Below are 16,888 nucleotides of genomic sequence, written 5' to 3'. Positions count from 1 at the left end.
AGAGCTTGCTACAGGTTATATAAAGACTGCACCTAGGCTACCTGGGATGTGACATTGCTAGCTCTGCCCCATTGGTGTGTGTGGGTCTCTGGTCAGCATGTAGGTTTAGCCATTTGGCTAATGTTGCAGTGAGTTTGTGCATTTCAGTAACTGTTTGCTTGTTGTAGCTGGAATAGCACCTCTGCAGTTTCACAGCAGTGTGGAGAATATCAGGGACATGTCATTGCCAGCTCCGCTTTTGGGGTGTGTGGGTCTCTAATTAGCAGGTATGTGTAGCTGTTTGGCAAATGTTGCAGTAAGCTTGTGTATTTTAGCTAACTGTTTATTGTAGCTGGAATAATGTCTTGTTCACAGCTTCAGGGTGGTGTGCAGGCTACCTGTGATGTTATTGCCAGCTCCACCATTGGGGTGTGTGGGTCCTTGGCTAGCAGGTATGTTCTAGTTGTTTGACTAATGCTGCAGTGAGCTCATGCATGTGTGTGTGTGTGGTGTAGGTAGGCTAGCTGTAAACTAATTCTTCCCAGCCTTGGTGGCCTCATAATTAGTGGGGTATTACGCTGTTTAGTTTATCCAAGCTATATTTTATTAGGTCTTTTAAGTGTGTATGTGGTCAATGTAATTTTAATAAACATTTTGCGTACTGATTCCATGTCTCTGCCCTCCATGGTAATAAACTTGTTTGCCTGAGTCGATTCAGTATTTAGTTCCCCTTACTGTAAAGTGGTGGCGTAATCAGGATTAACATATATTTCTTAACACTATGGGTGTTCTTGGTGAACTTGGACCCCCGAGCCCCACGCCACATATACAGTACTTGAATCAGATTTGTATATCCTAAATGATCAGAAGGTGTTTATTTTTTTATAACACCTCAAACTGCTGCAAGTCAAGGATCCAAAAACCTGGTAATTTAGTCATTGTTTGGACATTGCTGAACCTAAACCTGACCAACAGTAACACCAGATCATAACACTTCCCCTACCTTGTTTTATGATCATCTGCACCCACTCATCCTCAGGGTCTGTACAGAAACGGACACCTTTGTTTGTAGTAAAACTGCGAAGGAGAAAAAAAGTCTCAGTCACCAAAACTTTTAAAACAATTTGTCAGTTATATTCATATGAGTTTTAAACACTGTCACATATCCTTTATTTTTATTTGAAGTAAAAGTGAATGGTATTTTGTACAATCATAAGACAAGGGTGTTTATTAAATAAATATTTTTAAAGAAATCTTACATGATTCCAGGCACTGGACATTCTATCTGTGTTTTTTCATATGACACAATGTTACTTGCAGAAAATGGACGTTTATGGAACTCGAAACAGCATACAGCTGCTCTATTTTTCTCTGTATGAAAACATTTGTGCATTTATTCATCAATCTGATTAAATGTTCACTTTTATTGGAATGCTTTTTATCTGGTGTATTTTAAACAACTAAAATATACTTGCATCTGATTTTTATATTCTGATTTATCAGAAGGTGTTGATTTAAGTTTCAATAACAGCACACCTAAAAGTAGTGCTGCTGCAAGTCACAGGGTTTAAATCAATTATTTGGAGGATCCAAAAAACCTAGTCATTCAGTCATTATTTGGACAAATAACATTGCTGAATCTAAACCTGACCAACAACAATAACACCAGATCATAACACTCCCCCTACCTTGTTTTATGATCAGCTGCACCCACTCATCCTCAGGATCTGCACAGAAACGGAAACCTTTCTTTGTAGTAAAACTACAGAGGAGAGAAAAAATAATCAGTCTGAAAGCCATCAGAATATTCAAAGCAATTTGTTAAAGTTATATTCATATGTGCTTTAAACACAGTCACATATCCTTTATTAGGAGTAATGTATGACATTTTAAACACCCATAAGACAAGGGCGTTTATGAAAACAAGTATTATTATTTATTAAAGTAAAATAAGGGTTTGAAAGCTTACATGATTCCAGGCACTATACAGTCTTTCCGTGTTTCTTCATATGACACAATGTTACTTGAAGGGAATGGACGTTTATGGAACTCGAAACAGCATACACTTGCTCTATTTGCATCTATGTGAAAACATATGTACATTTATTTCTCAGTCATGGCCTAGCACTCTGATTAAATGTTCACTTCAATGGAGTGTTTTATCTGGTGCATTTTAAACACCTACAATATACTTGACTCTGATTTTTATATTATGTGTGATCAGAAGGAGTTTATTAATTTTCAATAACAGCACCTCCAACAGTTTGTTTGAAGGTCCCTGCATGATCTGTCACTATTATGGTGCTTTCTTTTTCCGAAAGATAAGGCCTCTTTAGCTGTTAAAGCTGACAGAGCATTTGTGTACAGTATAAATGTGTGCCATAAACAGCAACACAGCAGTCTTTACTGTTTTTGTTAAAATAAAGAAAAAAAAGATCAATATTGTATCATCGAGTGCAAGTGATGATTACATGCAAAATGTATTTTTTTTGCGCACAAATGATGCACAAACTAATAAACAGATTGAGTCTTTTGGACACTTTGGGGGACTTAACTGAAAATAATATCTTGATAATCATTTACATAGGTATCATTGCCACATCATCAAATCTGGTTACATGATCACTTCATGTTTTACAAACTAGTAAGGCTTTTACTAACACTGGTTATTTTCAACAACCTGTTTATCTTTTCAGCGGATTGAGCAAGATTAGAAACCAGGAGAACTTGGTCATACTGCTACTGATCAAACTACTACTAATACAACACAAATAACAAAGTTTTAAATATTAAAAGTTTTAATCTTACTTCTGGTGACTACGAAGGATGGAAGGAAGGCAAGAACCAGCAGAAGAGTGCAAGAGAACATGGCTGATGCTGCTGTTGATGATAATGATGATGGTCAATGTGAACAAAATTGCATTAATGCAGATATTCTGGCCAGGGGAAGGGGAGGGGTGGAAGTGGTTTGGGTGTTTGTAGCTGATAAGCTTTAACTAAAAGTGACTAAATCTGTTGATGGTTCACACCTAAAACAGGAAACTGAATGTTTAACACTTTGAAACCAAAGTTATGTTGAAAATTTCACACATTTTTTTCCTTACTTACAATTTTTTTGTGATGTATAACTTATGATGTTTTTGATGTTTCTAAACTTTCTGCAACATATTGCTTTTCCATTATTATTATTATTATTAATAAAAAATAACAGGTTTATTTAATAGTAGAAATGCACACAGCACATTGATTAACCTGATCTCTTTCTTGTTCTCTTTCTCTCTCTCTCTCTCTCTCTCTCTCTCTCACTCACACACACACACACACACACACAATTTCTTCTCAGACATGTGAGTGTTTGTGTTGTGGAACAGCCATTAGCCAAAAGTGTTTTTAAGCAACAGGAAATACATTTGAGACAGAGCTCTGAGTAAAAGTAAAGACATTGGAAAAAAAAGTGGATTAAGGCGAGTTGATCTATCTGGAGTTCACCAATGGAATCACAAATACCCAACAGTTCAAATTATTAGCAAGCATGTAAGCAGTCTATATTTTAAGAACAAGCAGGCTAACATTAGCATACTGCTGGGTTATCGAAATTAGTGCACATAGCTACATACATAGCTCCTAGTAAACATCAAATTTAATGCAAATAGATCATGTCCTTGTTAATTCTTTTAATTCAATGCTGATTGCTTGGTTCCTTAGTCTGGACCAGGGCACTGGAATGTTTATTTCAAAAAGCCCTGTGAAGTTCAAGCAAACAGTGAAAATTTTGAACAAATAAAATTGAAACACAAATTGTTAAAGCATATAATGCCTTCTTCTTCTTTGTCTTTTGACTGTTCCCTTTCAGGGGTGACCAGCGACTCATCTGCCTCCATGTAACCCTATCCTCCGCATCTTCTTATCTCGCACCAACTAACTTCATGTCCTCTCTCATTACATCTCCTCTTTGGTCTTCCTTCAGACCTCCTGCCTGGCAGTTCCAACCTCAGCATCCTTCTACTGATATATTCACAATCTCTCCTCTGAACAGGTCCAAACCACCTCAATTTGGCCTCTTTGAATTTACCTCCAAAACATCTAACATGGGTTGTCCCTCTGATGAACTCATTCTTGATCCTATCCATTTGTCACACCTCAACATCTTCAGCTCTGCTACAGTGCATTCGGAAAGTATTCACAGCCCATCACTTTTTCCACATTTTGTTATATGCCTTGTTCTATAAAAGTTGTCTATAAAAATGTTATACTTAGCTAGTTAGTTTTTGTTAATTTATGTTGTAATTTATGTTAGGTCTCTCTGTCCGGTCTCTGCTAGCCAGCTAACTAGGCCTCTTGGTTAGCTAGTTTAGTGTCTATGTTAATTTATGTTGTAAATTTATGTTGCATGTAGCACCTTGGTCCTGGAGGAACGTTGTTTCGTTTCACTGTGTACTAACTGTATATGGTTGTAATAACAATAAAGCCTACTTGAACTTGAACAACAGGTGGAACAACAGGCACTGCAGTGGGTGGTGAAAGCAGCGGGGAAAATCATCAGGACTAGTCTTCCGGAGATAAGTACCATCTACACTATACGCTGCCTTTATCGAGTTCACAACATACTGCGGGATCAGCATCACCCTGCACAACACCTGTTCCAGCTACTATCTCAGGTAGATGGTATAAGTCCATACGGGCCAGAACCACCAAACTGTCCCACAGCCATTTTACTACTTCTGTGAGGGTGCTGAATGATCAGTAACCCCCTTTAAGACCTTGCACCCATCTATTTTTACTACAATAACTGTGAACTGTACTTTGCAGTACCCCCTTCTTCTCCCGCTATATCTTCTATATCCTACCTCACATAGCTGCTTTGGTTATTGCATTACCGCTTCATGGTTGCACTTTATTAAATGCTGGGAGATCATGCCAAATGATATCTCGTTGTTATTTATACTTGTTATTTTAACAATGACGATAAAATTGAATTGAATTAAATTGATCTCAATCTGATTTAAGTCCAAACTTTGACTAGGCCACTCCAAAAACCTTCATTTTGTATTTTTTTTAGCCATTTTGAGGTGGACTTGCTGGCATGTTTCAGATCATTGTCCTGTTGCAAATCCTAAGTGCATTTGAGCTTGGGGTCACAAACTGACAGCTGGACATTCATTATTAAGAAAAAATATTTGCCCAAAAGTTTGGAAAACATGAGATGAGCCTTTGTGTTCTTTTTGGTCAGCAGTGGCTTTTATCTGGGAATTCTCCCATGAATGCCATTTTTGCCCCCAGTCTCTTTGGTACTGTTGAATCATGAATACTGACCTTAACTGATGCAAGTGAGGCCTGTAATTTTTGCATGTTGTTTTTTGTTCTTTAATTAGCTCCATGATGAGTCACCTTTTTGCTTGTGAAGTAATTTGGTAGGCCCGCCACTCCTGGGAAGGTTCATCACTGTTCCGAATTCTTCCATTTGTCGATGATGGCTCTCATAATGGTTTGCTTGGAGTCCCAAAGCATTAGAAATGTGTTTACAGCCACATGCATGTGTGTGAAAGGTGTGAATTTCCCATATGAGGGTGTGATATAGTAAGCAATATTAAAATGAAGAGCAAGGAGTTTTATCACACGATTGTGATCACCACAGTGCAGTGCCCTCTGGCATCATTAGAAAATGAACTAAAGGACCTGGCTTTGTAAGAGCTGTATTACTTCAGCAAAAGTTTGTGAATCTTTCATTCCATATTTTTTTCTCTGGAAAGGCTTCGCACTAAATGTGGGGGTGTGGTTGTGTGAAGTTGTTTTTATTCACACATTTAGCAAGTGCTTTAGTGAACTCAGGTGCTGATGTCAAGGAGGTTACAGTTCCTGCTCATCCAAAATATGATGGTTCAGTGGGGTTGAGTTCAGTCAGGGCTCTGTGCAGGACACTCAGTTTCTTCTACTCCAACTTAACACATCATGTCTTCATCAAGTTGGCTTTGTGGATCTCACAGGAGAACAGAAAGTTACAGCTTTTGAAGAATATGTAATCATGTATGTCAGTGATGAAGATATAGATGTGTTTATTAGTGACACAAAAGCCTCAAACTTTAGCCTCAGTAATAAGCCAGAAATGTTTCAGCTAAATTGTCCTGTTTAACTGTGCTTTATAAAATGAGACCAATGAAATTAACACTTTCAAGTAGCAAAATGTCACATATGTGTCATGGTGAAACACATACTGTATGTGACTGTAGAAAGTGTAAAAATGGGTAAGACAAACTTGCACACATTAAACACTTGCCTGCACACACACACACACACACACACACACACACACATACACACACACACAAACATAGAGAAAGCGAGAGAGAGTTTGAAAGCTTTTCTAGCTATGAATCCTGTAAATTGTCTTTATAGTATATGGTATTTTAATTGACATAAAATATGAGCATGGATTTTCAGAACATATAATCGGAATCTGTAGCATAATGTGTAGTACAACAGCAATACAAAACTCCCTAACAAATTAAACCCTAACCATTTTTTGTGGGGATTCTTTATTATTTATTCATTTATTTTATTTTATCAAATATAAATAAAATAAATTTATATTATTTTATAATTGCTGCACAGCTGTTTAGTCCCAATCCTTTAAGTTTTTGTCATTTAGGACAAAATGTTTGCACCATTCAAATGTTTTACTATGGCTAAGAGTGTGGCTTTCACCATACTGTGCTTGCGTTTTTCTTCCAAAGAATGCTGAGCTTTGTGTTTTAAACACTAGATGGTGACAAAGACATTTTTGAAACAAAATAATATATATATTTATATATATATATATATATATATATATATATATATATATATATATATATATATAACAAATGAACATATATCTATTAAATATTAAATAAAAATCTAATCAAATAAAGTGACAAGGAGGAGCAGCAAGGTTGTGGTTAGGTATATAAATCATGTGAATTTAGGGAAGAGGGGATTCTTCGAGGGCTTTGTGGTTAAGGCCTTGCTCACACGGGCGTTAAAATCGAGCGCTTTTCTTGCATTTGTAGCGTCCAGCGAGCGCGGATCAAGCGGCGAGTGTTTTCTACGTGTGTTGTACAGTATATACACCGCGACAGCGCGCGCAGTTACTCACTTCTCACCTTTCATGTAGGTCTGCTCGGACTAATTCGTTTTAAACCCCTCAAAACTGCGTGTGTATACAGCTCAAAACCTCCATCAGTTATTAAAGCATCTATTTAGAAAAAATGCCCCAGTGATTTCGGAGCTTCAGGAAATCTCCCGGCGCTCTGCGCATAACACCGGGCCAACTCATGTCGGAAAGAATTTATAAACGGTTTCTAAACGTGGGCTATTGTTTTTTTTTTACTTATAGTATTTGTTAATTTAATTTAAATGAGGTTTGGGCTCAGGACTTTGATTCGGCATCGTGATTCTCCTCTTTAATTTACTCCATAGTTTTAATCAGCGCTCAGCCGCATGCATGGAGTTTTCCAGAGCGCACCGGCAGAAGTAGACTAATGATTATGAACCCGTCGGGAAAACAGCAAGCAGACTGACTCTGACCATTTAAAAAAACGTTTGCGTTCATTTTCTGACGCGCTCAAGTTCACCAAAAACAATACAGAACAGCGCAGCTTATTTGCTTTCAAACATTTATAAAATCACGTTTTTTCGTTATTGTGAGTGCGCTTAAATAAAAGTTGAGTCTTATAAAGGCATGTAGTCTTATATAGTTTTATTATATAGTTTTGCACATTAATCAGAGTCCTCATCTGTTACATTTTTGAGGACAATAGTTTTTTTTCAGCCTGTCACGGCGTGCGCCCAAATCAATATCGCTCCTCGCTCACTAGTTAGGCGGCCTCTCCTTCAGATATGCGAAGAAGCGGGGCTGCGGAATTAGACACGAATAGTGAAGAAGAGCTCTCCTTGCTAATGATCCCGGGTTCATCCGCGCTATAAAATACTCGGGGTTTGTTGGTTTACAGTGGATTTTACTACGTGGTGTGAATGAGACGCGCGCACACAACGCGGAAGTGCGGCATGCAAACGGGGCAATTGGAACGCGCCCCAGAGACTTCAAAGAATAGCAAGAGCGAGCGGACGGAGGCAGAAGCTGCTGTCCGCGGATGGCCGTCGTACTCGTATTTTATAGCGCAGGGTGCAAACCCGGGATCATTGGCATGGATGAGCTATGTCCAGCTCTGTACCAGCATGTCATGTAGGCATTATAAGACTAAAAAGTGGCAGCTGGCACGCCTAAAAATAGACGCAGGTTAATTTTTTTATAGTCTAAATTAAAATCCTCCTCTTTAGTGCCTCCTATTCCTATTAATCCTATTGTTCTTTTAGTGTCACTGCGTGTGCTTACAATGCCAGACAACATTCAAATGCAAATTATTCACTCTTCCCAAGTGTGAATCAGCTGTTCTCACCTATACATATTAACCTATACGTTCTCACCTAAAGTGTTTAGGTAAAATTCCACCTATACAAGTGTGACAAATATGCAAAGAAAAAAAATAGGAAGGGGCAAATACTTTTTCATGGCACTTCACGTGTAGTCAGATTGTTCCACTGGGCTGAAACTGTAGCAGGTGGAGTTATAGCACTTTTCAAATCACACTTACTATACACTGATATGAATAACTTTTAATGATGAATGCTACGTTAATATGATCTCGGGCTTGCTCCACATTATAAAAGCAAAGCGCGGAGTTTAGTCCGAGATCAGGGAAGTACGTGATGTGGTGGAAAATAGGCAGTGGCGGTTCTACACTGAATTGCTCCCCGGGCGAGACTCCCTCCCGCCCCCCCGTCAGCGCCACTTCTAACCAACCAAACCCCCTGTCTGAAGTCTGCTCGGTCTTGTTAATTTGTTTTAAAACCCCCAATTCTGTGAATTCCCCCAGCAGCGAAACCGGTTTGGTGACTTCACACCTGTTGTAAAGGTGAGATGGGGGATTACAGTAACTGTGGGTGCGCTTCACCTCGGAGCGCGCTGTCGCGTTGTATTCAATGAATAGACTAAAACTAAATCATATTTGCTTCATCATTGAAAACAACATTGTAATAGATTAACTTTATTAAAGATTAAACACTTTTGTATTCTTTGTCCACACACGTGGGCAATTTTTAGATATTGATCCTTTCTCGATGCAGCAAATTTTCTGAGCAAATTAATAATAATTTCCATGGAAGAAAAGGAGAAAGAAGAAAAGGTTACGCGAAAATAAGAAAAAGCTTTAGAGGTAAATGCTGTGAAATGCTTTAAATGAACAGATTCTGCCTATAACAGGTCAGGGACAGTGAGGCTGGACCCAGCAGCGCACCACATCCCACATCATAATACATGCTGATGATGACCAACACGTCTCCCCTGATCTACCAGAGCCAAGTAAAAAGAATGGCAATCAAACAGAATAAAATTAGTAGCAGCATTAACATGTGCTAGTTATTATGATGGTGGTCAATATTAATTGAAATAATGTTTCTCAGCATTATTTCGTATTAATATTGACTACCATAATAATTAAAGAATAAAATAAAAAATATTGTCTTTATAGATTTATATGTTGTTTGTCTTGATGTTCTTTTTTTTGTTTGTTTCTTTGACCCAATATATGTTCAGTGATACTTCAAATAACATGTTTAAATAGCATTGATTTCTGTATTGTGTTATATTTTTATACTAGTAACTGGTGTTAAAAATGTATCTCTACATTAATGAGCCAATGTATTATGGTGTGGGCTGCTGTGGGCCAGGAAGTCCAGGGCCACTTTTTGGTCCCAGTCCGCCCCTGTAATAACGATTGGAGAAAGCGCAGTCGAAGCCCGGGGATTCTGTGTTCCGCGAGGGGCCAGTCGTGAATAGCTGACACTCAGTGACAGCCAATGAAATTGAAGCATTTTTGCCGCTTTCCACGTGGTGTGGCGTTGCTTAAATAATATCCGTATAATATCTGTATATCCTATAAAATCGTCCAGACCCTGGTTCGAATCCCGCTCTGGGTGAAAATGTAATAAATGTGAATCCTTTGTTTTACACTTTTTGCATATGATTATCATTAAATTACAGCAACTGTGAGGTGAGTGCTAATGTGTTTCATAGCTTAAGCAAAAAAAAATTCTCAATTGCAAACATGCATTTAGTACTGAAGCATAAGTTGATAATGTAATGGCTATATCTATGGCATTTTAGCGAATAGCACCAGCATATTGAGCACTGGCTGGGAATCGAACCCGGGTCTCCCGCATGGCGGGCGAATCACCTACCACTGAGCCACCAGTACCCGTCTGCGTTTAAAGCGCATAAATACTGTTATAGGCTAACGTCATACATCTTTGTAGTCCTTTTGCACACGCGCGGGTGCGTTACAATAATAATAATAATAATAATAAATTTGGAGAACTACTACTACTAATAATAATAATTCTGAATGAAAATGATGAATAAATACATAACAGTTTGAGCTTGACACGTTTATGAGCTCTGTCGCTTGCCGTCAATGGGCGCCTAAGAGACATAACATTTTTCGGCTTCAGTAGACACACAATACTTTAGACTGAAACACGACTGCCCCCTACAGGTATTGAAGGCATTTTCACAGCTTGCCGCGCGCACTCGCGGCAAGTTGTGGGATCCCTTTTCCGAAAATGTGCGTTTTTAAAGGCCAGATCTGTATACATGGTGAAATGCCGAAAAAGGCAAAATAAAAAAAGTTATTTGTTGAAAAACGTACGTGGAAATTTTCGCATTTCTTTATAAACTGCAAAAAACTCTTTAATCCGACGTTGTGCAGTCAGAGAGTGAACCCAGTAGCGGTGGGCTTTCATATCCATTTCCCGACACACTGCCCCCACAGGTTAACACACAAACTACAATTTGGGCTGCAGGCTGACGTTAGGTGTAGAAATCAATCAAGCGCCGCTACAAAACGCAACATAAACATCTAGGACATTCAGAGTAAGTTTGTTTATCCAAAAACTTAACGCCCGTGTGAACAAGGCCTAAGACTTTGTGGGGGCGTCTGTCTTTCTGACCAGTGCAGAACTGTCTATTTATGTTTGGCTTTAATATTTATTTTGGCTTTTTCTCTATTTAAAGTTGTTTGATTTTTGTTTAAAATTTGGAAAGATCTGATAAAATTTTGCCATGACACTACCTTGAAGCACAGTAAAGTCTATATCTAAGAAGTGGAATGTATTTGGTATAACACAGACACTCCCTGGATCAGGATGCTGCTCCAAACTGGATGAAAAAACCAGGAGGAAACTGGTCAGAGAAGCTTCTAAGAGGCTTACATCTACATTTCCATTTAGAAATTTGGCAGACGCTCCTGTCCAGAGTGACTTACAAAATTGCTTTAAAGTTTTCGTCATTGAATAGGTACTTACACTGGGTTACTAGGTTACTAACTGAACTACTAAAATAAATTACACTCCTTGCATAGCCTAATTAGAGTCCAGAAATCTGTGTAATGATATAAAGCCTGGTGTTCACAAATGGTCACCATCAAATTTGACTCATTAAAAGCAGTTCTACAAACAAGTGGATGAATATTGCAATGTCTAGATGTGCAAAGTTTTCTAGTTCTTTTTACAGTTTTCCAAAAATTAGACCAATATTCTGTATATATTTTGATTTAAGTGGACTTCCCAGGTCTTGTGGGTTTAAAACAGACCCAAATCACCACCACTCCAGGTGATATGAGGTGTTTTGTGTTCAATGCTCTGTGTGATATTAACACTTAAAATGTATCAACAATGAAACACATTTTCTATTTTGTGGTGCATCCACTGTTTATGTGTACATGTGAATAAGCCGATTACTAAAGAAATGATAATGAATTAAAAAAGAACATTATAATAAACATTCATTGCCAGAGTCCAGAAAGCAATGCTCTAGCATAAAGAAGGTGAACATTACGATGCATCAAATGTTTTGAAGATTTTATCATCTCCATTAACCAATAATCTTTTAATTATGCAGATATGAATGCGATTATGTAAGGAGAGAAAGGCTTTGATGTTTAACCTGATGATATAGTGTGACATTTTTTTAGTAAACCTGCAGCACAGTGTAGAACAACTGCAGTAGACCTTCATGATTTTTTTTTACACTCACACACAACCGCCAGCAAAACACTGTATCAACAATACTTGCTGCACTATTTTTAAGACCATTAAACTTGAGATCTAACCATAACAAAAGATCCTGCTTAGATACTTCGTAGCCATGATGTATGTGATATACAGTATGTTACATAGATACTTTGTAGCCATGTAACACATGGGGTAGCCCAATGTGCACATTACCAGAAATGTAACTACTTGTCATGGTGATAAAGACTGCAATAACTACGATTGGTCCGCGTGGTAGAAAATCATTTCTGGTTTAAGTAACATCACCCAGGTATGAGCAGTGGTCGCTTAGAGTATTAAGGGACTGAGTTACTAATCAGAAGGTTGGTAGTTCAACTGCACTAGGTCGCCATTGATGGGCCGTTGAGCAAGGCCCTGTCTGCTCCAGGGGTGTTGACTCATGATTGACCTATGCTGTAATATGTGAAGAAAGAATTTCACTGTGTAGTAATATATATGTGACAAGTAAAGGCATAAGTAACTTATCTTGTTGAGTGACACCTTTATCTAGTGTCCTGGTAGAAGGCTTTGATTAGAATAAATAGAACGAATAGATTGTTTTGGCTGCTTAGTGCATTTTGCATGCAATATTAACTGTTGTGCAAAACTGAATGTTAGAACTGTGTTACATGTTTTGAAATAATGATGTAATTGTGGTTAAACCAGATTTCAGAACATATTACTCCACATTCTGATTCCACATCGCATAATGACATATGACAGATTTGGGGGATTATTTTTTGTTTAGTTTTTTTAGACGAGCAAAATGAGACTAATCTGAATAACAACTGTAGCCAAGCCACTAGGAGGCGATGTTGCCTATAATGGTAGACAGGACTCTCTTTAAATGTGCACTTCCAATTAGCAGCATTTCAATTGTTTGGCATGCATGTGGTTGTCTGTCGCTGGAAGAACAATTGTGGGTAGGTTTTCTTTTGTTTAAATGTGTTTTTTTTTTTGTTGAAGTGTTTCTTTGAAGAATGGTTGTAATCATGTAATCGCTTCCCAGTTGATTTTCAGATGTGCGTTTTAGACGTTTTCATGCTGGTTATTCTAAGTGATATTAAGTGATCAACACTGCAGATTGCACGTGAGTGTTAACGATTGATTGGTGGTTTAAGTGAATCATTTTATTGTATAAAATGATTGGTAACACTTTTTTTTGTATAGAACTAACTTTATGTGATTACTTTTAGCCAACTGAGATGTTTTGAGACTCTGGTATTTGTTGGCTTGGTATAGTGTGCTGCATGTGGGGGTTGATGATTTGTGGTAGGTCATTTTATTGTGTAAAATAATAATTAAAATATCTTGGTATGCACTAATTTACCATCCTTTTAAATGATCGTTAAAACTCTTTTCTTTTTTAGGAAGCGTATTGTGATGATCATAGCCTCTTTTATGGTGTATGTGTATGGTCAGCTAACCGTTTTAAAGGTAATTATTTTAATGGTTATTGTGGATAGGATAGTTACCATTTTAGATCTGTTTTAGTAATAGATATATAGACAGTGGGTTTCATTTGAAATGGTAATGCTTGTCTTTTTGTGTAATTTTCAATTGTTCAATTTACGAATGGGGGATTGAAATATGGACTGACAAATTGTGTTTTGCTGTGTAATGTTTTCTTTTTTTGCTTTAGAATTTGTTACCGTCCAGCTTAAGTTGATCACTGTTTTTCCCACCTTCATTTCTTTCCTTCTGTATTTTGTTTTGTGAATATTATATTTTTGAGTGTTGCCCAGGACTTGTCTTTTGTATTTATATTTTGGTTCTTTTTGTGCCCTGGCAAGGCTTTGACATATAGGCTTGCTCAGTGTGATTACGGGAGAGGGGTATCCGCACTTCCACATGTACAAGTGTGAGGTGTTAAGAGTGTTTGCATTTTCTCTTTTTCGTATGAGTTAGTGTGCTGTGTAAGAAGATTGTAACCTATTTTGGGTATTGATTGATGTGGTTTGGAAGTATCGTTCTACCCCACTGACTTCTTGTATTTCCAGCTCATATAAGCAGTGTTTGTCAGCTTGAGTACAATTAGATATGATTATACTGTAATAAAAGTGATTTATTTGTAATAATTTTGCCTTGAGCATATTCATTGAATTGAATAGCCGTGGGGGACCCCTCATTTGGTGGCTTTGGGATCTCCTACCCAGAGCAAAGTGGAGTGGCGTGGTCGAAGATAGTTTCAGTAAAGATAAATATACATTTGTTGACCCATTACATTTGGCGTAATCGGCAGGATCTGCTCTTGGCATTATTATTGGTTGCTTAGTTGTTGTTTTTTTTTGACAGTCTGGGCCTAGATTTATTTTGGTTTTGTGTAGTTAGATTTTTTTTTTTTTTTTTTTTTGAGGGTGGGAGAACGGTGGTCAAGGATTCCAGTGGATTGTCATTGTGGTCAAGCCTGAAGAAAATGGCGATCGTCTACTGTATCTTTGGTTGAAAGCACTGTTGTTTTTTTTCCTTTTTTTCCCCATGCTGTTTTTTTTTGTTTTTTTTTTGTTTGTTTTGTTTTTGTAGGATAGCAGCTTAGGGCACTTACTGAATTGGTGCAACAACTCCAGGGAGAAAATGCTAAACTTAGATCAGAGGTAAGTCAGAGATCGCCCCTCGTTTCTTCAGATGTTCTTACGATGGGGCAACAGCAGACCTCCTTGGCTGGTGCTGGCGTTTCAGATGGTGCATCTATATTAAGTCCGGTAGGCACTATAGAGCGTTATGTTTATATACCAAGGGGACGTAAATGTCCTAGATTTTCTGGGAAGTTATCCCAGGATTCCCTGACAGTAGAAGATTGGGTCGAGGAGGTCCGACGTCATTTATCTATGCGCCCAATGTTACGTGCTGAGCAGGCTTTAGCCACTTTTGATTTACTGGATGGTGAAGTTAGGACGGAAATTAGGTTTCGTCCGGTTTCTGAGCGAGATGACCCTGAAAAGATATTTACCATTCTGATTGGTATTTATGGGTGTTCGCTGTCTTATATTAGTCTTCAGAAGCAGTTCTTCCAGCGACGACAACTTGAAGGGGAATCATTGCGAGAGTATCCTCATGCTCTCATGTCACTTATGGAGGTGATCCAGCGTGTTTTGCTAACCCCGATACAGTTCTCCGTGATCAGTTTATAGAATTTGTTAGAGATGGTATGCTTCGTCGTGAGTTACGACGTCAGGTTAGATTGGATTCCACCTTGAGCTTTCTAGATGCCCGACAGGAAGCCTTGCGTTGGGTAGAGGAGGGCGAAAACCCCTGTATCCAACGACCTTGTGCACAGTCGTGTAGTATTGCTAATGTTACCGATCTTTTAGTGCAGTCTAATGCCATTATAAGTAAGCCCCGAGATAAGTTAACAGAAGTCAAAGAAAGTCTTCGTAAACAGCAGGCCCAGTTAGATACTATTCTTAAGCGTTTAGAGTCCTCTGTCTCTCAACCTGTTTCACAATCCTTTTTACCACCCGCTCCTTCCGCCCCTAGGGTTGGGGTTCGTAGCCAACATTATCGTTATCATTCAGATGGTAGACCTATATGCTTGCGTTGTAATCAACCTGGGTATATTGCAAGATTTTGTAAAATCGAATTGGGTACAACACCCAGGGTAGCCACAGTATCTAGGTCTTCTACTCAGTCATCGGGAAAACTAGTGCCCCCCGGCAGCATTGCCCATGTGCCGGGTGGGGAGTCCCTGGGCAACTCCACCGTAGAGGGGCTTCGATTTTTAGGTAAATGTCCAACAGTAGAAATTACGATTGGTGGGGTGACTGTCGCATGCCTGCTGGACACAGGATCTATGTTGAACACCATTACCCAGCAATTCTATGAGCAATATTTGCAACCTCAGCTCCAGTTTCAGTTGCAATCGTGTCAGTGGCTTAAGCTTAAGGCAGCCAAGGGCTTGGATATTCCTTATTTGGGGTATTTAGAGACAACCATAGGCGTACTTGGTAAGATCCTGCCCAAGATGGGTATCTTGGTAGTGAAAAATTCTTCTGATTCTGTTACCCAGTCCAGAAGAGAACAGGTGCCAGGATTGTTGGGAATTAATGTTATTAGTAGTTGTTACCAAGAATTGTTTTTGGAGCATGGGGCTAGGTTATTTGATTCTCCTTTTGTGCAACATGCGGGGAAAGTATGGCAGAGAGCTTTTACTGAGTGTCACCTCTGGGAACGCACCCTAGAAACTGGATATGTGTGTTCAGCTCGAGTCCAGAAGGGGCCAGCGGTGCGGGTGCCAGCAGGCACCATGAAACTAGTTTCAGCAACTTGTCATCAAGGGTTGGGGGCCACATTTAACACCTGTTTTTTGGAACCAGTATCATTTGTAGATGGTCGGTTGCCTGGAGATCTTTTGGTTCCCTCTGCCTGTCTTGCTGTTGCTAGTGGGGTGGTTAAGGTGCCGGTCATTAATGTGGGGAGCCAAGATCGTTGGCTTTGGCCAAAGACCATACTAGGAGAATTGCATATTGTTCAGTCACCCGTTTTAAAATCTTCTGTTCAGTTTCACGTACAGAATGATGAGTCTGAGGAAGTAGCCCTTATTCAGTCAGTTAAAGTTGAGAGTAAACCTAATGTTGACTTTTCCCATCTTACTTGGCCCATGCTGTCTGGTGCAGAACATCAGCAGGTTCAAGCATTACTTGGGAAATATGCTAAGGTATTTAGCCAGGTTGATGGGGATTTGGGCAGCACTGATTTACTTCAGCATACTATCCCGTTGTTAGATGATGTACCCCTTCGCCAGCGTTGTCGTCGCCTGCCCCCTTCG

This window comes from Clarias gariepinus, chromosome 1 (assembly GCF_024256425.1).
Source record: "Clarias gariepinus isolate MV-2021 ecotype Netherlands chromosome 1, CGAR_prim_01v2, whole genome shotgun sequence".
NCBI lineage: Eukaryota > Metazoa > Chordata > Actinopteri > Siluriformes > Clariidae > Clarias > Clarias gariepinus.
The sequence above is the reverse complement of the archived record's forward strand: the minus strand, read 5'-3'. Positions refer to the sequence as shown.